At 39.2% G+C, this 22,419-nt stretch overlaps 1 long non-coding RNA gene across 1 annotated transcript in view; it reads left to right on the forward strand.

Annotated features, from left to right (window-relative positions):
• The window catches only part of LOC137226362 (uncharacterized), a 684,033-nt gene that overhangs the window by 573,811 nt on the left and 87,803 nt on the right, over nt 1-22,419 (forward strand). The window contains exon 11 of the long non-coding RNA XR_010944326.1: nt 15,998-16,120. This is a non-coding gene — a long non-coding RNA (uncharacterized lncRNA). The remainder of the gene's footprint in view (nt 1-15,997; nt 16,121-22,419) is intronic.

Here is a 22,419-nt window from a genome sequence, read left to right on the forward strand (position 1 = left end):
GTTTGTATATATTGGAGAATAAACCCTTGTTTGTGCATTCATTGGCAAATATTTTCTCCCATTCTGTGGCTTGTCTTTTCATTTTGTTTACGGTTTCCTTTGCTGTGCAAAAGCTTTTAAGTTTCATTAGGTCCCACTTGTATATTTTTGGTTTTATTTTCATTACTCTAGGAGGTGCACCAAAAAAGATCTTGCTGTGATTTATGTCAGAGAGTGTTCTGCCTATGTTTTCCTCTAAGAGTTTTATATTATTTGGTCTTACATTTAGATCTTTATTTTCATGTATGGTGTTAGAGACTGTTCTAATTTCATCCTTTTACACGTAGCTGTCCAATTTTTCCAGCACCACTTAATGAAGGGACTGTGTGACATTCCTTTTAAGATTTCTACTCTACACAACTGCTTTTGAAATGCAAATATAAGAGGCAGTTACAATACAAGATCACTTAGCAACCACCCATTACCATTCAAATTTTAAGACACTGAGATAATGGGATTAGAGGTAGAAGGAGGAAATTTGAGGGAAGGAGTATTTGGGATTGTGTAACACTGATTGAAAAAGAGGGCCTGGAGGTTTCCAAAATGTGCCACATGATGGCAAAAATACTTTTGAAGGACTGGTGCAGTGAAGGGCAAGAGCAGAGAAACAAGATAATTCATAGTCTGCTTCTCACAATGTCCTTTTAAGAGCCACTAATTATTGATCTTTTTGTGGAAAGGACTGATGGGAGGCAGGTAAAGCTTACATTATGGTAATTGAGCTGTTCCATGCTAGAGGTGTTAATAAGACAGAATGAGGATTAGCACAAGTTTGTGACATATCATATTTTAGAAAGTAAACAAGTGTACCATTAACTCAGCTAACAAAACTAAATTAAATGACTTCATTAAACGGTGTAAAACTGCATAATATTTAAAAAGAGGAAAATCACAAAAAGATTTCACAACCTTCCTTATTCAAAACAATACCTGTAATGTAATATATATTCAATAAATATTTAATGAACAAATTGAAAATCCAAAAATTCACGTATATTTTTACTAATTTTTGAATCAGATGTCTCTGAATTTCCTTAGTCAATTCTTGTAGCTCATTCTAATCACTAAATGGGCAAGGATTTTATGTGGCTATTTTTTGTCTTCAATAAAAAATTTGAACCCAAATTTTCAGGGATAAGGTTGTTTTTGATGAATGATAGCTCTAGACCTGGTCTACGAACCCAGAGAAATATGTTCTTAGAAGGAGTGTTTTCCCTCTAACCCTACACCTGTGCTGCCACAGCCCTAACCACTTCCTGTCTGTGAAGGTAATTCCCTGCCCTGGTCCCTATAGCAGGCAGATGTATCAAGCCGAGCCCTGGGTTTTGGTATACCTCCCTCCAACACGCCTCTCACTGTGGGCTCACTCAGTGCACAGAAATACACTGCAGAGTCCTCCAGCTGTGAAGCTGAGATGGCAAGTTTGATGGATTTGTTTGCCTTCTGGAAATTCAGTGAGTAGCGACCTTCTGTTGCATTTTGCTGGTTATAAGAGTCCTGACGAATAAGGAGAATCATCGCCCCACTGCTGGGCTGCTTGTACCAGTATAGACTATAAGTGAACTCATTTGTGTCATATATGCAATCCAGGGTCACAACCTCCTTCTCCTGCACTAATATTACTGGTTGGTCTTGAGTTACCTTCTGGGCAATACTGGATCCTAAAGAAAAAAAAAAGCAGAATCAGAAGTTTAAGAATAAGTACTGTGGAACAAAGAAATTCTGTTTTACACTCTACTGCCCCTTCTTCCCACGGTGCCCATAAACCACCTGTTCCCCCAGTCCTTAGGTCCTAGAGGGGTACAATCCCACTGGGGCCATCCTTACCTAGCCACAGTGAAGCCATGACCACCTTCAGAAGGCTGGAGAGAAGCATGTTTGAGGTCTTCCTCTAGATGGAAAGTGTCTTCTTCAATTTCAAGGCTCTGCAAGGTGAGGTGAGCCTGACAGGGTGAGGGAAGAATTGCTGAGCTATGTGTTGCTGCTGCCCCGCAACAGGAAACAGGGGTTTCCTGGAGGAGCAGGTTGATGTGGGTCATGTCAGCTTCTCTATGGACTAGGTGAGAGTCTCACTCAACCCAGACTTCCTTTTGCATTAACCAGCTCTTCAACTGATAGCAATTACATCTGAAAATAAACACGAGGTAAATTTGTTATTGAAAGGGAGATTGATGATTCGACCAACTGCTGTGTTTAGTCGTTGCGTCTGTGATGGAACTTATTTTAAAATACTACATATAATGGATTATGGAAACAACCTAAGATGTAATGATCATGTATCCTTACACCTATGTATGCTTTTCTTTCACCTAAGGTAGAAATAAATCACTTTATGATAAGAAGGCAGATCTCTTTAGACTAGTTACTGCAGCTTTTTCAACCTATATATTGATATAGCAATCAATATAATTATTCACCACAACATCTGTCCAGTTACCTATCTTGGGACCTAATAGCAGGAGAAAAGATAATCTCCCTTTGCAGAAGACTAGAATGAAGCTTGCAGACATGGAGTCCTGTCACAGAGGTCCCCTTCTCTTCTCTGTTAGTTTTGACATCCCAACTCTGTTCAGAAAGGCCAAAATAGATGCCAGAGTTTGGTCATCAGGTTATCAAACCTTTGAATTTATATTTTTCCCGTTAACTCAATTGGGACCCTAAAAGAGCCACAAGAAGCCCGTATATTCTGTGCGCCCAGCTCTAAAGGGAATATATTGCAGGTGACATCATACACCTCCATAAGACAGCTGATCGTAAGTTCACCACTGATTGTAATGAACCTTTCTTTGTGTATGAATGTAAAAGGAAAGCCATGCCTAAGGATATTACTAAACAACATGGCAAACAACAAAGACCCATTGCCTATCATGGCCTACCCCTTAAAGTTCAACAAAACTTATACTCCTTGTGTCTAAGTAATTACAGCCTTGGCTAAATTGGTTGCAGCATCTTCCGATCTCTCCGGAATCTCCATTTAAATCTGATGGTACTACATACAGTACAAATTGTTCTCCAATCTAAAACACTCAAACTTTGTCTACCAGTTAGTTGACTAATCATAAAATATTAATTTCTCCACATATTATTCAACTTTGTTACACTTCTCAATTAAAGGATCTCATGATTGTACTTCCGTTGTTCAAAATGCCTTCATGTCCGGAACAGATCTTTTGCACACTCTCATACAAAATTCTGAATTGACGTGTTTTTAAAATAATCTTCCTTTAAATATTGAAAAGAAAAAATACCAAGCTGGTTATGCAATAGCTACTCTAAACTCCCTTTAAAACCAATCATTAGCAGGAGTAAAATTAACTCAAGTAGCTGAACTTGTGGATCTTTCTTGGGTATATTAAATTACAAAATGTATACATACAGTGTTAGTTATATCTATATATATATATATATTTTTTTTCTGGTACGAGGGACTCTCACTGTTGTGGCCTCTCCCATTGCGGGGCACAGGTTCCGGACGCGCAGGCTCAGCGGCCATGGCTCATGGGCCCAGCTGCTCCGTGGCATGTGGGATCTTCCCGGACCGGGGCACGAACCCGTGTCCCCTGCATCGGCAGGCGGACTCTCAACCACTGCGCCACCAGATAAGCCCCAAGAACCTTCTTAAGTACAAGTTAACACTAAGCAGATAGGTCAATTAAATGGAATAGCAAATCAATAATTAAGCCTAATTGTATATGGAAATTTAGTATATGTTAAAGATAGTATCTCAAATCAGTGGGGAGGAATGAGTTCTCAGTAAGTATACTGTGATAAGTGTGTTAGTGAGAGTGTCCCATTTTATTTTACTTAAAAAATTTTTTTTCTTTATTTGTATTGTATTGTATTATTTTTGGCTGTGCTTGCAAGGCATGTGGGATCTATTTCCCTGACCAGGAATTGAACCCATGTCCCCTACAGTGGAAGTGCAGAGTCCTGACCACTGGACTGCCAGGGCATTCCCTGTCCCATTTTAGACCAGTAGTCTTTAAACTGGGATTCCTATACGCTTGAAATTATATAAAGGTTTGCCAAGGTTTATGCAGGCATAGATAATTCTAATGGAATCTAGTCGTGTGTGTGTGTGTGTGTGCGTGTGTGTGTGTGTATGGGTTTGTGTATTAGAATTTTTTTCCCTAAAACTGCTTTAGAACATGCTTGAGATCCAGATATCATGCTGCCTCTTTCCCATTTCACTTTGCACTCTTAACTTTCCCTTAAAAAAAACCTCCACCATCCTGAATCTTACTATGGTACATTGCTCCAGAGTCTAAAATCTCCAAGGTACCAAAGAAGTAAGCAGTTCATTGGCTCCTGGCTTCTGAGGGAAGTCCTGAACCGCTAGGCAAGAAATATTGCAAGGCAAGGAGATGTTTAACTAGGCAACAACCTCGAGACAAGATTCCTTGATCTTATCTATCTATCTAACTATCTATCTATCTATCTATGTATCTGTCATCTTAGAATTCAGAAATGAATTGGTGGTCACTGAAACCCATCGTGTAACATCATTGTTTGAATTGAAAAACAAAGTCAAACTATTCATGAGAAAAAAATAAATCTTATGTAGCAGGTTTGTTTGACAATGTGGGGTATGGGAGAAACAGAAGAATTAAGGAGGAGTCCCTAGATTTCTGGTAAGGTGAATTATATTGCCATTTTTTTTTTTTGAGATGGAAAAGAGTGAGGGAAGAACCTATGGGGGGAAATCAGGCCTTATGTTAAGGATATGTTAGATGCCAATTAGATATCCAGTGTGGATGTTACATAGATTACAGTATATATGAGCCTGGCTTTCAATAGAGAAGGTTGGGATGAAAATGTAAATTTGTGTGTCATCAATGTATAAATAGTAATTAAAGCCATATCCCTAGATGAGATTGTAGGGGAGCTAAAGCTTTACCAGTTCCCTCTTAGGTTCTGCATCTGGACCTGAGAAGTAAGTTGACATACAACAGGTTAACAGGAGAAAAGCATAGAGATTTTATTTAATAATTTTTACATGTACATAGGGGTCCTCATAGAAAAATGAAGACCCAAAGTGGCTAGGCTTAAGTGCTTTTATACTAGTGGCCTGTTTTGGGGTGGCATGTCCTGAACCCCTCCAAGATCATTTGAAGAGAATAAATATTTGAGGACTGAGCTCTGAGAAAACACAACATGTAGACACCAGCAAGAGGAGGAAGATGTAGGAAAAGGAGACTGAGCAGGAGCAGTTTGCAAGGAAGAAGGCAAACCAGGAGAATGTGGAGTTCCAGGATCCAGGCAAAGATGGTGTTTCAGGGAGAGAGTAGCCATAATGCCACATTCTTCGGAGACACTCAATAAGATAAGGAATGGTAATGCATCATTGCATTTGTGGATATAAAACTCACTGGTGGGCTTCCCTGGTGGCGCAGTGGTAGAGAATCCGCCTGCCAATGCAGGGGACACGGGTTCGAGCCCTGGTCTGGGAGGATCCCACATGCCGCAGAGCAACTAGGCCCGTGAGCCACAACTACTGAGCCTGCGCGTCTGGAGCCTGTGCTCCGCAACAAGAGAGGCCACGATAGTGAGAGGCCCACGCACTGCGATGAAGAGTGGCCCCCACTTGCTGCAACTAGAGAAAGCCCTCGCACAGAAACGAAGACCCAACACAGCCATAAATAAAAACATAAACAAATAAATAAAATTTAAAACTCACTGGTGACCTCAGCAAGAGTGATTTCAACGGAATGGTAGGGATGAAAATCTGACTGTAGTGGGTTCAAGTAAGAAAGGTGTTAGGGAGTAGAGATGATACATTTAGAATACTTTTTGAAAATGTTTTTTTATTGTGGTAGAAGTCACATAATATAAAACATACTATTTTAACCGTATTTAACTGTACAGTTCAGTGGCACTAAGTACATTCACATCGTTGTGCAGCTCCCACCATCATCCATCTGCGGAATTTTTCACCTTCCTAAACTGAAACTCTGTCCGCACTAAACACTAACTCCCCATTCCCGAGACACAAGGAGCAAAAAGACTATAACCTGTTTTTACCCACTGAACCACTAATTCCAGTTCTAGCATGCTGTTGTAATAAAATGATGAGAAATTCAAATTCAAATTTTTATTTAAAGGCGTATACCATAATGCTATTTAAAATGATGAAAAACGGGGAATAAATAATCAAGATATCCCCAAACAGGAAAATTATAAAGTTAAGTGTGGTATATCTATGGTGTAGAATAGTAGAATAATCAATTCAAAGTATGAATACAAGGTATTTTTAATGACAAAAGTGAGTGTTAATAAAAAGGACATAAAATTGTCTCTATAATATGTAACAACGTGCAAAATTGTGAAAAAGATAGAAATAAGTAAAAATAATGAGTGCTTGTCTATGTGGCAGAGTTGTGGATGTTTTCAGTATTTTTCTAATTTTTTCCCATCAGAGATTCATAAAACATACATAGGATTAACCTGGTTCATATTTACTATAATGAAGGTAGACCAGTGATGATCTGTATCTACATAACTCTAGTTATTTTGACTGAAAAATGCTTCTCAGCACCATAAATTCAGCTCATAAAATAGTACAAAACCAAAAGGCTCCCCCCCCACCTTCTTCTGTATTAATTATGGATCTATTTGTTGTAAATGACAGAATCTCAACTCATGCTGGCTTGTTCCCAATGAGAATATTTTGACTTTTGCCGTTCCAGGCAGAGCTGGATATATACGCTCTGATGATGCTCTCAGATCTGTCTTTCTTCATATCTCTGCATTGTCTTTCTCTATATTTTAGGCTAAGGTGTGAATGATGTTCCCTAAAATGGTCCAGTGATTAACTTCCACAGCTCACAATGATATGGCAGCTCTACCGTGTAGAAAAAAACTCGAAAACCACAGATAGCCACTTAAATGAATATGTCTGCAAAGCAGAAGTGTTCTTGGCTTGCATCTTTGTGCTTACCCTCTTTTCTCCAATGGTTTCTAGTTCTGAGGGTCTGTGAACCTATTCTAATAACTCTTTCAAATTTCAATGTTAATGATAGATTAAAGCAAATCTTGAATAGTCTCTTTTGGACAAATCGTCTCTGTCCATGGTCTATTCTTATTTACCCTCCCTTTCTCTTAAATTGTTCTTGGTCTCTTCCACCATTCAAGACCCCAAATATAGCATTACCCAACATTTAGTTGTATATAGTATATAGCATTACCCAACATTCAGCACCAAGACAACTTTTCCTTGATGAAACAATGGTGAGTGGGACTATTCTAAATCTATGGGTTGCTTTTCTGGGATGGATCATAGACATTTGATGAAAGTAAAATGTACAAACTTTGACTGGAAATTTCCACATCTCTCACTTCATCCATCACTGAGTATTACAGAAAGTCTTTTATTCGATAAGATAGATTTCTCTTCCTCATTCTTCTCAGTTCCTACTTTTGAAGAAAGCCTTTCTCTTTCTGAACGATGTGGATATAAACTAAATCACCAAACGGTGGAATAACAATTTTAGTTTTACTACAGTGTTGCTGTCTATTTTTTATGTGCTTACTTGATTCTCAACCCTGCACCATTTAATAGAAAAATGGAGGTATAAGGCCCCTAAAAATTTAGTATATTGCTGCCCGAAGAAATATCCTTTTTTTAGGTACACCAAACCATGCTCTTCTAAGAGTGAACCAAATTAGACAACAAACATGTTTGTGATGATAAAAGGCACAGTGGGGGTAAGTTAGAAATTAGCCTTAATGTTGAAGGACTATCTGCCTGGCTTATCCTTATGGCAACTCAGTACCCTGAAGAGCAGAGAAGTAGATGGGAACATATCTAAACTCTACCAGTACAAGTACTGAGGAGGGCAAAATCTCACATGAATTCAGGAGTTATTTTCAGTGAAAATCATGCAAGGGTTTTTGCAGCCAGATGAGGAAGAGAACAAAGTACAAAGCAAAGCAGAATGTAGTTATTTTTATTTGTTTGGTCTGTATTATTTGATTTAAAAGTTTGTCCTTTACGGGAGGTTAATGAAGGAAGAGAAGCTTTTAGTCTCCCGCTACGTCTAAACAAAACTCATGCTGCAAAGTGATCATAAAACTGCAACACATTGGGAGTGTTTAGATTTTTCCTTTCCTGCAATATGGTGATTAGTTGGTGGTAGAATTGCTCAGGGAAAACGAAATTTATTTGTTCATTGAATCAATCATTATGGAAATGCAGTTTTTCTATACATTTAGAAGTGTGCTTGTAAAAGTAAATCTTTGATATTATCTACCAGTTTAAATTTAGATTAATAGCTCATTCTAAAAAACAATTTCAAGATATTCCTTAATGTTGCTTATGCTAAAGACAGGTAATCTCATGACATGTTGTATTTTTATCTGGAAAGAAACCCAGTTCTGAGCTGTGTGTGGCCCTCTTGGGTGAACTACTGCCTCAAGCTAACATTTCATATTATCTCACAGTACCATCCAATAAAAATTGTCCCTTTCAGTAATATTAAAAACTTTTAATTTCCTAAACTCTTCTTGCTTATTGTTTCTTGATCTTTGCTCTTAATAAGTTTACCTTGTTTGGAATGTGTTCTCCTACCATTGCCCTAACTTAAATTCCTACACATGCGTCAAGTAAATTTCAAAATCCAATTTCCATGAATTTGGAAGTGATTTTTTTTTTTAATCTGTGGTGAATTTTACATGCTTTTTGGTTGTTCAGTTCTTTCATGGTATTTTCCCTCATTTAAAACTTAAAATTCTTAGTTTGGTGCAAAATCATATTGTTTTGTAATCGTTTCTGCAAATCACTGGAAAATGGACGTTCCACTCTTCTTTGACTAGTTCCTGTAGTGAGGAATATTTTACACCTCAAAGCAGTCTGTTTTGTTTTGAAAAGCCTGTAATTGTTCATTTTTCCTTATAGGGAGCTGAAATTAGTTTCCATACAAATTCTAACCATTGGCTATAAATTTGCCTGTATATATGGGTATAAATATTATCAGCCATTCATTCTTTCAACCATTGTTCAGTGAATGCTTATTGGTAAAAAAAAAAATTGATATCTTCATAAAGCTTAAGTCTAATGAGAGAGATATGCCTATGACTGTTAGGTAGTAAGCTTTTTGTATACAAGCATCATTCGTAAAATATTTTTATATTGCCTAACGAAGTGTGCAGAAAGGAGGAAACAGAACAACCTCAGGTATGAATTCTGAGAAACATCATTTTGTGTGAAAGTGAGTGCCTCCTTCTGTGGGGCTGTGAACAGACTAAACGTGGGCGGGGCCCCCATGATTACAGAGCAGAAGGTGGAGTCTGAGCCTATGACCTGCACAGAGATATGTTCTTCTTAATGGTTGGAACTCTCACTCTTGCTGCGTGTGTGGCTGTGTTAAAAATAGAAACCTCTCCCTCCTGGCACTTGTGGACTGGGGATGCTGCTCCACTTTCTGTTGGCTTTCTTCCTTGTTCAGAGAGAGGAACAGACACAGAATACTAGACATCAACTCTCCACTTATTCAATGATTCATTTCATTTTTTCCAACTTTTCTGGAAACAAGCAAGCAAAATTTACTTTTAAAGGGCTAAAACAAGACCTGAATAAATGAAGAGGCATATAATATTCTTGGGTAGGAAAACATAATATCCTAAAATGTCAGTTTCCAATGTGATTCCAACCAGAATCCCATTTGTTTGAACGAAACTAAGTAAGTGAGAACAAATACCTTGGAATTGTCAACTATATTTTGAAAAAGAATATTAAGATTGGGTTTTCTTTTTATGACATAAAAACTTACTCTGAACAAAACAGTACAGTATAGGCACAGCCTTCTCAGGTGTCACTGACAAGAAACCACCCACCAGCCTCAAGACCACTGAGAGCACTGAAATTAAGAAACCAATAGTCTTCTTTGCGAGAAAGGAAATCTAAGATGCCCATGAGAACCAGACACTTTCAGGATTCTGTATTCTCTGTACTGTTTGCCTTCACAGAACATGCCAACGTCCTGAAAATAACATAGGCTGAGACCCTGAGTCTTTAAGCTACTAAGTCTCAGGAGATTTGTGTTCAGCTCCCACTGTAGTCTTAGTCACTGTGTCACTCAGAGCACAGAAGTACTTGGCCGAGTCTTTCCAATCGGCTGATGTTTTCCTCAGGTGGAAGGACTTCTCACTCCTAAATTCAGCCTCAAAACCTTTGATACCTGAGACAAGGCTGTTTCCAGATGTGTACTTCAGGAGAAGCTGGAGTCCTTGATTGGGGTACTGCACGTACCAGAAGAGAAAGGGCGAAACAGAAGTTGAGTAGTTGCACCTCAGCTCCAGACGGGCTCCTTCAGAGACAGTGATGTGGCCGTCAGGCTGGGTCACCGACTGGGCTACGGCTCCTCCTGAAACATCAATGCTGAATCAATGAACTCAGCCAGAACAAAAAGTCTATTCAAAGTCAGTACAGAGCAATATTCCATGTGTAGACAAGAGAGTAAAATGGAACAGTACTCACTCAGGAACAGGAGCACCTCAAGCATCAAGGTGAACACCAAGGTCATGGTGGAGCAGTGAGGAGGCAGTGAGCTCCTTTCTGGGAGATTCTCCACAAACAAAAGTCTGATGACTGGTGGACTTGAACCCAGGTTGCTGTGAGGTTGAGAAGGAATGACACAGGATTTAGATTTCTTCTTCTGATGGACGTTGTAAGGTGTGTTGGGAGAGAGGCTGTCTTAACAAGACTGCCTGCCTCTGGCGTCAGAGATGCTTTACGTGTCATTGTGCAAAAAATGGTGTCAGAATATCTCTTTAAACTGTAGGGAAGGAAGGTTTTTGTGCGATTATTCTGATCTTATATAGAAAAACCATTTCCAGTTTACACAACAGCTCCCTCTATTGGTCAGATAGAGAAAGAAAGAGCAGTTCACAATTTTTGTGAACCTTCCTCACCTCCTTCCTGTCAGGAACACAAAAGTCTCCGAAAGGAGTGGCAAGCGCTACAGAAAGTGGCTGCTCTGAATGTGGTCTGCAGGTGAGTAGCATCTGCATCACCGGGGAGCTATTCTGAATGCAGAAGCTCAGGCCCTACCCAGACTTCCTGAGTCAGAATCTGCATTTTAATAAGATTCCTGCGCACATTAGAATTTGAGAAACACTTGTCTAGATGACGGAGGTAAAAAATACCTTTTGGATTTAATAATAAAGAGATTATTCATATTTCTGAAAAAAAATAGATTGGTTACAGGAGAGGCATGTATGAGTTTGGAGGAATATTAAATATTTTTTAACAGGAACATGCTTGAATATTTTAAATGATGGGAAGAAATCAGTAGCAAGAAAGTCCTGAAGAACCAGACCATAGAGTTTGGACGATCAGTGGGCTGAGGTGCCAGAGAAGTCAAAGTGAATGGAGTGGGTGAAGCATTTGGACAAAGGCGTACTATTTAAAAGGAAGAGAGATATCTTTTTTATTATTAGGGGAGGGAAAGTGAATTATATGTGTAAAAGCAGGAATGTTTCATGTGGAAAGCAGAAGGTTGAGGAAGATTCATTTAATGATATGAGTTGTCTTTACGGTCATCTACCATGACTCATCAAAAGGTCCTGGGTAAGCTGTACTAAGAGTGAAGAGAGTCAAAGGAGATATCGTAAAGTATAGAAATGATACGTTATAAAAACATACAGAATTTTCACGCACCATTTCATTTACAATTGATGTTAAAAACCACGAATATATGGAGACAAACTTCTCTATGGCTGTGTTGATACATATGCTTAGATGGGGACACATTGGCCTCCTGGGATGATGGTTTAAGTAAGAACCAGGTGTAATAGTGGGAAACATAGCCATGTGTTGGCTTGAGGGATATAATGAAGTAGAAGTATCTTCAAGTGTTCCCGTAGTGGAAGGTTTCCAACCCACTCATATAAACCAGCTTCACAAACCAGCTCTCATTAATCAGTGCACTTGTCAAAAGTAAACTGTGGTCAAGCTGTAGGCAGGTCTACTGAATGGTTCTTGTAAGTCAGGGACAATAATAACAGCTGGGATTAAAGAATAATATGTAAGGGCCCCTATCCTTGAGGAATTTGCACAAGTGAAGCGTTAAAACCAAAAAATATTCTCAGCATAGTAGATACGTGCTATTGCAAAACTGTGTACAGAACACTAAAAGAGGGAGAGGGCAAATAAATACAATTTATGTAACCTGGAATATCTTTTAAAAAGTAAATGTGACATTTACTGGGTCCTGAAGATTGAATAGGATTTTGCCAACTTGAGAAAGAAATAATATTTATAAGAAGAAAATATGAGAGTGAGTTCATTTGATATGGCTGATGTTCAGAAATCTTGGTGTAATACTGGGGAGGAAGATGAACACTTACTGGAAGTAATACTGTAGATGGCCACATAAACCTTGGTTTTTACTTTTGGGTCATGGGGAGCCATAGAAGGTCCTGAAATAGAACAGCAATCTAATCTGATGTGTATTTTAGAATGATAACTTCAGGGATAGATTTGGGAAGTAAGAGCTCATGGATAGGGGATACATTTAAGAAGTTATTCCAACCAACTCAGTGAGAGATTATGAGCACCTGGACCTGGATAGTAACAAGGCAAGTAAAAAGAGGTGGTTGGGGCTTCCCTGGTGGTGCAGTGCTTGAGAGTCCGCCTGCCAATGCAGGGGATACGGGTTTGTGCCCCGGTCCGGGAAGATCCCACATGCCGCGGAGCGGCCGGGCCGGTGAGCCATGGCCGTTGAGCCTGCGCGTCCGGAGCCTTTGCTCCGCAATGGGAGAGGCCCACGTACCGCAAAAAAAAAAAAAAGAAGGTGGTTGAATGTGAGAAATATTTAGAAGACAGAATTGATATGACTTCATATATCAGTCAACTTTGACTAGGGTAATGCTCAGTACAAACAACCTCACAATCTCAGTGGCTCACAAGAACAAAGTTTACTGAGTTGTCCATGGTATGTTAGCTGTGGGTCAACTGCAGTCCCAGCACTCTGAGGCTCTGCTCCTGGATACAGGACGATTCCGTTCCACTACTATGAGTTATCTTTCCATTCTGGACCTTGCGTCTTCTTCACATTATGGATAAAAGCTGAAAAGACAACCACTACCTGGTAAGTGCAGGGAAGAAACAAAAGAAGACATGCCATGTGAATATATTTAGTTTTACCTATGATATAACATACTTCCTATCCACTCACATTCCATTGGTCAAAGCTGGTCACATTGCCGTGTCCAAAGTCCACAGTGAGGCCAAGTATAGAAAATATACTCCAGCTAAAGATTAGCACAGTAAGGGTGAGAGAGCATGAATAGTCAACACATAATACACTGTAATACTCTTGGAAATGAGCTACATGAGAGTGAGCTTATAGGGCACTCAGATGTTAACTCCCTTACGGAAAAGAAGGTATATTCACTTCAAAATCTTTAAGAAAGTTTTTTGTGAAAACCTAGGAGAAATCAATAAAAAATTATTTGCTTTTCCCATTTCTCTTCTTTGTTCTTTTTTTTGTGTTGAAGAACATGCCTTCAATGAAGTAGGATGTCGCAACGAGTGGTGAATATTACCCTACTTTAATCAGATTATTTTAGAAAGGTTTGAGTAACTATCTAGTTCACTTGGAATCATGGCAAAAGAGGAGGCTAGGAATCTGATTCAATGATATGGCCAATATACTGGTGGGAATGGAGGTCAGTGATGTGTAATGACAGTCCTGTTAGTTGACGGAGGTACAATGAATGGAACGCTTGTTTATGTATCATTGCATTTCCCCCTGGTTATAGCAAACACTGTAATTCATTGAATTTGCCTTTTCCACCTCACACATGGCTCTTTCTCAATGCTGGTACCAGAGCAGCACCAGGCACAGGCTTGGGCTGCAGAGGCTGAAGGGCACTGTGTGCAGGCACAGAGAGATGTGGCTGAGTCTTCAGCCTGGGATCCTTTGATGTACATGTAGCTGTAACCCTCCTTAGTATTCAGAGTGATTCTTACTTATCCTTCCTCCTTTTCATCCTCATTTAAAGTCATTAAAACAGGTCCTTAGGGCTTTTTCCAGCTTCCCATCTATACCAGTGTAAAGCATAAAAAGAGCTGGAAGGGAAACTGCAGGTGAAATTGGTGCTCCCTCCTTCCTGAACACGCAGAGATAGAGAAATCTGTTCCACACTCAATATGCTGCTCATTTCTGTTCAGAAAGACAGGGTCAGACATACACTGATCTCTCTACACAGTATTCATTGTCTTCACACGTTCCCAGATAGAACCTAGAGTTACGTGACTACATCCCCTCCTTCTCCATCACTGCCACATACTGTTCAGAATGTCTTCAGCAGCCCCTGGACTTAAGGCCAAGATGAAGTCACAGGATTAACAATGGAGCTGGCAAAGGATTCCTCTCCATTTATCCTGCCCAAGTATCCTCAGCAGAGGAATATTCTTCTTCAGAAAATAGGATTCTGCATCTGGTTGCCCAGCCAATCAGAGACAACACCCCATACAAGGCCTAGAAACACACCAACAATTTCTGACCTAGACTCAGTTTCCTGTTACTCAAAAGGAGGGCTCAAACACTGCTTTCTTGAGACCAACTTCACAAACAGTGAGGACATCCCCCATGAGTCCACAGCACAAAGAGAGCTGACAACCATTCAGAAGTGGGCTGCCCCATCGTGCACTGCAATCATTCAACTTGAGAGAGATTGGGATGGCAATTTGTGGCAGGAAAAACACTTCGGTTAGGAATCTTTTATACAGACTTTCAACAAAATCCTCATATTATAAATGTGCACACATACCATGTGCTAAATTATCTATTGCTTTATGTACATTGTTCGAATACAGAAATCACACAATAGAATTACTATCATTCCCAATTTACCAACAGGAAAACTAAAGCTGAAAGAGATTGAGGAATTCACTCCAGGTCAAACACCTGGTAATAACTAGAACACATATCTATCTGGTAAGGGGTCCATGGTGTTTGGAATCTGCCATGCCACTTACATTTGTGATACTCAGTAAATGTTTTAAATGGTAGAGAAGATACGTTCTAAAAATAACAGGAGTCTGCTTTTTGGGATTCTTTCTACTAGCCAAAAAATGGAACAACTTAAATGTACTGAATGACTCCATTTACATGAAATGTTCAGAAAAGGAACCTATGGAGATATAAAGTAGATCACTGGTTGCCTGTGGCCAGGTATCGGAACAGGGATAAACTATAATTGAGCGTGAAGGAGCTTTTTGTGGTGATAAAAGTGTTTAAACCTGGATTATTGTAATGGTTTCATAAGTCAGCTAATTTACCAAAAATCACTGAACTGTACATTCAAAATGGGTGAATTTTGTGGAATGTCAATTTTACCTCAAATAGCGTTGTATAAAAGTAAATAAGAATTATGTTCTATCTTGCCCGTGTCACAGTCCAGGAAGAATGCTAGTTTGATTGAACATACGCATATTAGTTTAAACAGTCATCTTGTGCCCAGAATGTCCTTAAGAGATCTGAAAATTATGAAAGCAATACTCTCTGTTCCCTGTGAGCTTAAAAAACAGCTGGAAAAAAAAAAAAGACATCCAGGGGAAATTTAACAGTACAAGATAGCAGTAATTAAGATTGTTCAGAATCTAAATGTACTTCCGGAAAATTGGCAGTGTAAATTGACTATATAACCTTCTTTCCAGTGAACAACTGAAATAAATAAAGGAAAGAGCATGGGGAAGGTACTAAACTCAGGGAACAGTACCTTCCACACACTCAAATAGTGTTCTGGAAAGTGGAACAGGATTGGAAGATATCTCAATGGCTAACCTCTGACTTTCCTTCCCAAGAAAAGAGATGTCACTGTGGTTAATAAAGGAAATCCTGAAAAACCTCATTAATGTCTCCCAATTTAGAAGTGCAAAGGCTGAGGTTAGGGATGGACTGCTAGACAAACAAACTAGTACAAGTAAAGTTCCTTTTTTTTTTTCCTCCAGATCAGACCACTTGATGAATAGGGTAGTGTGGGTATGACCACACCATCATAAAGCCTACTTGCTGTTAAGCGTATTTCTGATGAAAATACTGATCCATTGAAAAATTCACCTGGATATTGGAAGGTATGTATCCAGAACAAGACAGGCATACGTCCAACAGCCTTGACATTCATGCAACTAGTAAGGTAGAATCCTGTAATCTACAGCAACCCACCTTACCTGAAATCGAGGAGAAGCCAGTTGATCACTAGATATATTGCATAAATTAAATCTTAGATGAAGTGACTTGCAGGATATACATATTGACAGTTCTAGATAAACACACAAAGATTAGTCCAGTTTAAGCTTTTATATCAGTGTTTGAATAGCATGGACTCTAGAAATAATTTTATGTTTTGTACATTTATTTTATATATATATACACACACACACACACACACACACACACACATATATAAGTTGAGCCTCCTGCACTAAGTATTGTTCACTCATAGAGGATTCTGTAGTGAAAGGATATAAAAGGCCTACAGTGCGGTAGGAGGAGGAAGAATTGAATAAATTAATTTTTAAAGAAAGATAATTATAGATAGTGATTAGCACTTAAAAAATACAATATTGTATTGAGCTAGAGAGTTGTTCTTGGAGTGAGGGAAGGCATCTGCTCTAGACAGGGTATGGAGAGAGGGCTCCACTCCGACACTTATTCTGTAACACCAGACAAGGTATTGAACCTCTCTCATGTTCAGTTCCCTTTTCTGCAAGTAGCCAGTATCTTTCTGGGGGTGCTGGGCTCAGCACTGGCATTCATCATCTCATTCACTTCTCATAAGAACCCTGCATGGTAGATTCTGTCAATATCCACATGGTAGATATGAGGAAATGGAAGCATAAAAATTATTAAGTCATTTTCCGAAGATCACTCAGCTACCGAGTGGTAGATCTAGAAATACAACCCAAGTCTTTGGTCTCAAGCACTTTGCTACACTGTCTCCCTAAAGTAGGATGGACCCAACCTTGAAGGGTTCCAGTAAGAATTAAGTGAGAACACACATTCAAATCACCCAACACAATACCTTCCCTAGCTTAGGCACTCAACCAGCTGCAGGCAATGTGCAGAATCTTGCGTGGGGGGGGGGGGGGTTGGGGGGGGGGGTTGGGGGGGCATGTTGGGAGACGGAATCTGAAATTGCAGAGGAATCTAGCCCAAGATAAATTTCAATATTTTTTTGAGATATATGTAGCAGGTTACCTGGCAGATTTCATGTGTTATCGTAAGTATCCATGGTCTATCATGTTCTTACTGTTAATGAGAAGTCAATTCATTAAGGTGTCATATTGAGAGATTGGGTGGGCATATTATAATATGAAATGAGTGTACCACCCAGTATTTGCTACAATTGTTTATTTTTTCCCATTATTGACTCTTGCTCCCACTTCTCAGGATATTGCTATACTACAAGAAAGGACAGAGCAGTAGACACAATTATACTTACCAGAGAAGAAACCCCAAACTTGCACAACAATTCTGAGCTTTCTTTCCAAGGTAGCTTATAACTCTACAGGCAAAATCATCTCATGTGTTGTATATGTCATTTGAAATCAATCACTTTCACATCTGGCTAGCAAAAGAAAAAAACCAGCCAGTTCTCCTGAATCCTCTCTCTCCTGATTTCTGCATTGGGAAGTTTACTGACTGGTTCAGCAATGGCAGCTTCTATTGTGACTAGGCTTCACCACAATTTTACCCAATGTCACTAGAGGGCAGCAGCGAGGCCAGTGTAGGCATCACAAAATATTTGAGCAGGACACCAGGTGGCAGTGCTTCAGCTTTCTTTCTTGCTGCATGCAGTGTGCTAGAGCCTGATTCTCAAGGAAGGAAAATAGAAAGATTAAAGAGATAAAAGATAAAAGATTCCCAAAGGGGTGACATTTGAGCAGAGACATGAAGGAATTCAGAGGTGCACCATGTAGATATTTGGGGGCATAACATCACAATAGAGAGGACAAAGGCAAGGAGCACAGATCTTGATATAGAAACATGCTTGGAGGGTTTAAGGAATAATATGTTTCCCTGTAGCCCCTTATTCTTCCCAGCACACTATTGCATAAGGAACTTGCTAAAGCATTCAGCACTGTTAACTAATTAGCGGATGATTTCCTCATTTATTGATCCTGGGGCAATTTGTGCCTAGGTTTGGCATCTTCTTTCCTAGTTCCCTTTAGGTTCCTGTTTAAACCAGTAATGTCACCATCACTGAGACATCCAGCTACCCTATGCTGGGGCCAAGTGCTTCTCCATAGTTCAAACCTTGCTCTTTAAGAGCCCCATAAATGCTACACTCTGGCTGGCAATAAAAGTTAGAGATGATATTCACAGTTAGGAAAGTTCTTTCTTATTTCTGAAAAATTAAAAAAATTGGAACAATAAAATCTATCTCATAGGGTTTATGATATTTGAATTAGATAATGAATCTGAGATGCATACTACAGTGCCTGACATATAGTAAGCCCAATAAGGACCAACTTTCTTTTTTCTAGTAAAACTTTCCTTTCCTTCAATGTCCGGGTCTGTGTTCTGTTACTGCTTGTTGTTTTCTCCACATCAGTTCAATGATGGGAGCTTCTAAGAAATTTACTTAAGCACTTATTTTCCTGGAGACAGTCATTATTTTTCCCTCTCTTCTTAGGTCCTATTCTCCTAGCCATACTGATTCACTCAGGATGCTAAAAGGACACAGATGAGGTTTTATTTTCATTTCCCTAATGAATAATAATAATATTCCCTGATGAATAATGATAATTTTTGTATATTTATGAGCTATTGGATATAATATTTCTGAATTGGATCTCCAAGATTTTGCCATTCTTATTAACTCTTTTCTTATTGATTTCCATGAGCTTTTAATATATATTGCATTTGAGTCTTTATCAGAAATATGCATTGCAAATACAGTTTACCATTCTGTGCCTTGACTTTCCCCCCTACTAGCAGTGATTTTTAACAAAGACAATTTTAAAATATCCTTTCATGTTCATAAGAAGCCAGTTTCAAAGTTTTATTTATTTGTTTTAACACTTCAAAAATGTTTTCACTTGGTGACTTCTGATGTGAAATCAGGCATCATTCTTAATGATATTTCCCAGAATACAATATATCGATTTTCCCTGTATATTGGCAAGATTATTTCCACTTAAATATTTAAGTGGATTTGCCTTCAATGCCTTGCAAATTTCTGCCAAAACCACAGTGGTGGACTTGCAGAATTCCTTATTCATCTTTATGGTTTTCCACATAGCATTGCTCCTGAATAAGAAACTTGTTTTTTAGGAAGTCAAGTAGTACAGTGAGTGAAGGTACTTGCTATGAGCAAATAGGTTATGGAATGGGTAATGGAAATGGTAGTTATAAATACCACCTACAATCATGTGGTCATTTGCAGAAACAAGAACTATAATACTTATGACAATTTCTTTTTCATTTTGATATGAATATGGTTATGTATACATTAACCATTTTTAAATCTCTCCCCTACTTGTCTGCCTGTGGTAACATATGATGTGCAAGTATAAGTTTATCTCATATCTCATTGTATCTCAGTGGTTAAGATGCAGGATTCAATGGGACAGTGTGAATGAGGTATAAGAGGAAAGAACACCACCCCAAAATGGATAAATTAACTTGGTGTACTCTCTTCGGGAGAGGGTTAGCTTGGTTTTGGTTGAATGGGGAATAACTGCATCTTATTAACAGGAAGCATAGTTTTGCTGTTGTGTTTATTTGAAAGTTGTCTTGTTAAAAGAGGTATAGATGGGTGACAGTTGACATAGAGGGTACTGTAGTAGCTTTGTAGTGTCTCAACTATCTGGATATCTATGTCCCAGAATTTGCTTCCCTGTATTGTTCTGGGTTAGGGTTGGCCACAAAAAAGACTTGCGCAAGGTTTAGAAGGTAGTTGTCATGAAGTAGCCACATTTTTTATGCTCTGCTGGTTGGTGCAGGGCTCCAGGAACTGGGCAACTCACACATGTGGCTGCTGATGAACTAGCTCATCTTATTGTTGACTCACAACTCCTCTACCGCCCACCCGATCTCCTCCTCATCTTCTCTTTGTCTTGGACCAAGTATGCGTGTAGCATGAGGGTAAATGACACCCACTTCTCCTTGAGGTCACTCACCATTGTGAGACTGAAGGAGGTGAGAGACAGACAAGTTTTAGTGTGTCTTTGTGGGTACCATTGTCCTCATGGGTTCTAGTATCCGTACATGTCACAGTCTGACCATGCTTTTGTCCACATCCAACTTTCCTTCCCAAATGACACTCTAACAGTGAATTCAGGCTCAACACCAGATGCAAAGATAACAGCTTTGTATAGACCCCTCCACCAGCTCTACCTATTGCCTGAGTGCTATTCTCTACAGTGAGCCTCTTATTCTAGATCACTTGTAATTTGCTTCTCTGATTGTACCCTGACACAAAGTCTAAGGGGAAAGAACTAAGGAAATGATTTTCATGACCATTTCAGATAACTAGACCCAGGTTTGTGATGTGAGTGTCTTTAGGTGGAAGTGCCACTTTAAATTATCATGGAGCAAATTTTCAACATTAGACAATTTTACACATGTTCTGTGTGATGGACTTAAAATCAAAAATTCAAGACTGAGTATGTATTAGTAGAAAGTTACTCTGGACATGTGTTCCCAAGTGAGATAGCAGGAGGTTTTATTTAGAATTAAATCTCCTGATCCAGACCACAGATTAAGCAACCACAGGACTACCATTTCTTGTCTGGCATCTGCAGGTGTGCCTTTCAGCGTGGCTCCCGCAGCAAGGGGGCTCTCTCTTATTGAGCTCTGGGGTTTTTGTTTGGCTTTTCCTATTACTTCAAGCACTGTGAGGTCCCAGAGAGCACAGAAGTAGTTTGCAGAATCTTCCACCAGTAAGGCTGAAATGGTGAGGCTGATGAATTTATGTCTTTCCTGAAAGTTTACAGAATAGCGGCCATTCTTTGCATTTTGGTCAGAAGAACTCTGATGAATAAGGAAAGTCATCTCTCCACTGGGAAGCTGCTTATACCAAACAATAACGTACCAGCTCAAGCTTGTTTCATACAGACAGCTCAAGGTGACCGCCTCCCCTAGCTGACTGGATATGGATGGCTGGACTTGAGTAACTTTCTGGACCGCACCAAATCCTGTGGGAAAAAATCAGAAAACAGAGCTGAAGTAGTGAACAAAATAATGTAGGAATTAGACTAATTTAGGACCCAAAGAAAAACCAAATTGAAATCATGATAAGCTTTCTTTTCTCCAATCCTCCTTTCCTCCCCAAGTCCATGTGAAGTACCATGTGCCTGTGTGCAGTCCTTTCAACCTGAACATTTGTACCCATATTTGGAACCATGCCTACCAGAGAAGATGAAGGCCAGGAATACCCAGGGCAGGCTGGAGAGCACCATGTGGCAAGAATTCCCCTGCACATATGTTTTCAGTTCTGCCTCAAGCTGAGAGTTCAGTGTCTTTGAGGGCCTAGCAGCACATATACATAGTACCTGGGTTCCTGTGTCACTCCTCCAAACAGGAAGTAGGGTGTTATGTTCATAGACCACGTGGTCAGTGCACAGATGTGGAAAAAGTCTGGCTCACCACAAAACTATGTCTACTTTTCTTCCCACGGTAATTGTTAGGCAGTATCTGAAAAGGAGCATGGAAAAATTAGTATTAAAGTTTTGAGCTGAGGGGAACTACAGATTAAACAGGTTGACACGTGTTGATAATTATTCAGCAGAATAATTTTGCCAGTCCATTTAAAATAGAATTTAGTATAGGGTATGCACCCTTCTTGTAATCTACTTACTGGCCATTTATTTAGCCTCTCTTTACTTTTCTCCATTCTGAATCAGTGGAGTTCTTTTAAAACTCACAGATTTTCAGCTTTCTTGGTGAAAAGCAGTATTATCCAAAATAATTAATGTATCTCTTTTTTTTAACCGGGTTCTAGGGCTCTATTTAGAGTTTTCACTAAATAAAGTTACTTAAACATGAAATGTTAAAAAATCAGCCCCTCAGGTTTTCAGAATCTACTCAGTTTTTTATGTTTTCATGAAATTATAACAGGAATAATATATTCTTTTGAAACCTGACGTTGAGTCTTATTTATTAGACTTTGAGGAAGATCAGGATATTCCAGATATTCAGTCCTGTTGCCTCCCCAGGTAGAACTGTACTTAGTAGATCATGTGTCCTATGCTTGTCTTCATGTCATATTTTCTATCCCATTGGTCCAAAGTGTTCAGTCTCACTTGTGAGGAGCTGATTATTTTTCTCTTTGTAAAATAAAGTCAAGAGAAGCACGCCAGATCTTTCTGTGACACAATGCTATAATGCACTCCTACAAAACATGTTATCTACAGGCTGTAAACAC

The sequence above is a fragment of the Pseudorca crassidens genome, chromosome 1, assembly GCF_039906515.1.
Source record: "Pseudorca crassidens isolate mPseCra1 chromosome 1, mPseCra1.hap1, whole genome shotgun sequence".
NCBI lineage: Eukaryota > Metazoa > Chordata > Mammalia > Artiodactyla > Delphinidae > Pseudorca > Pseudorca crassidens.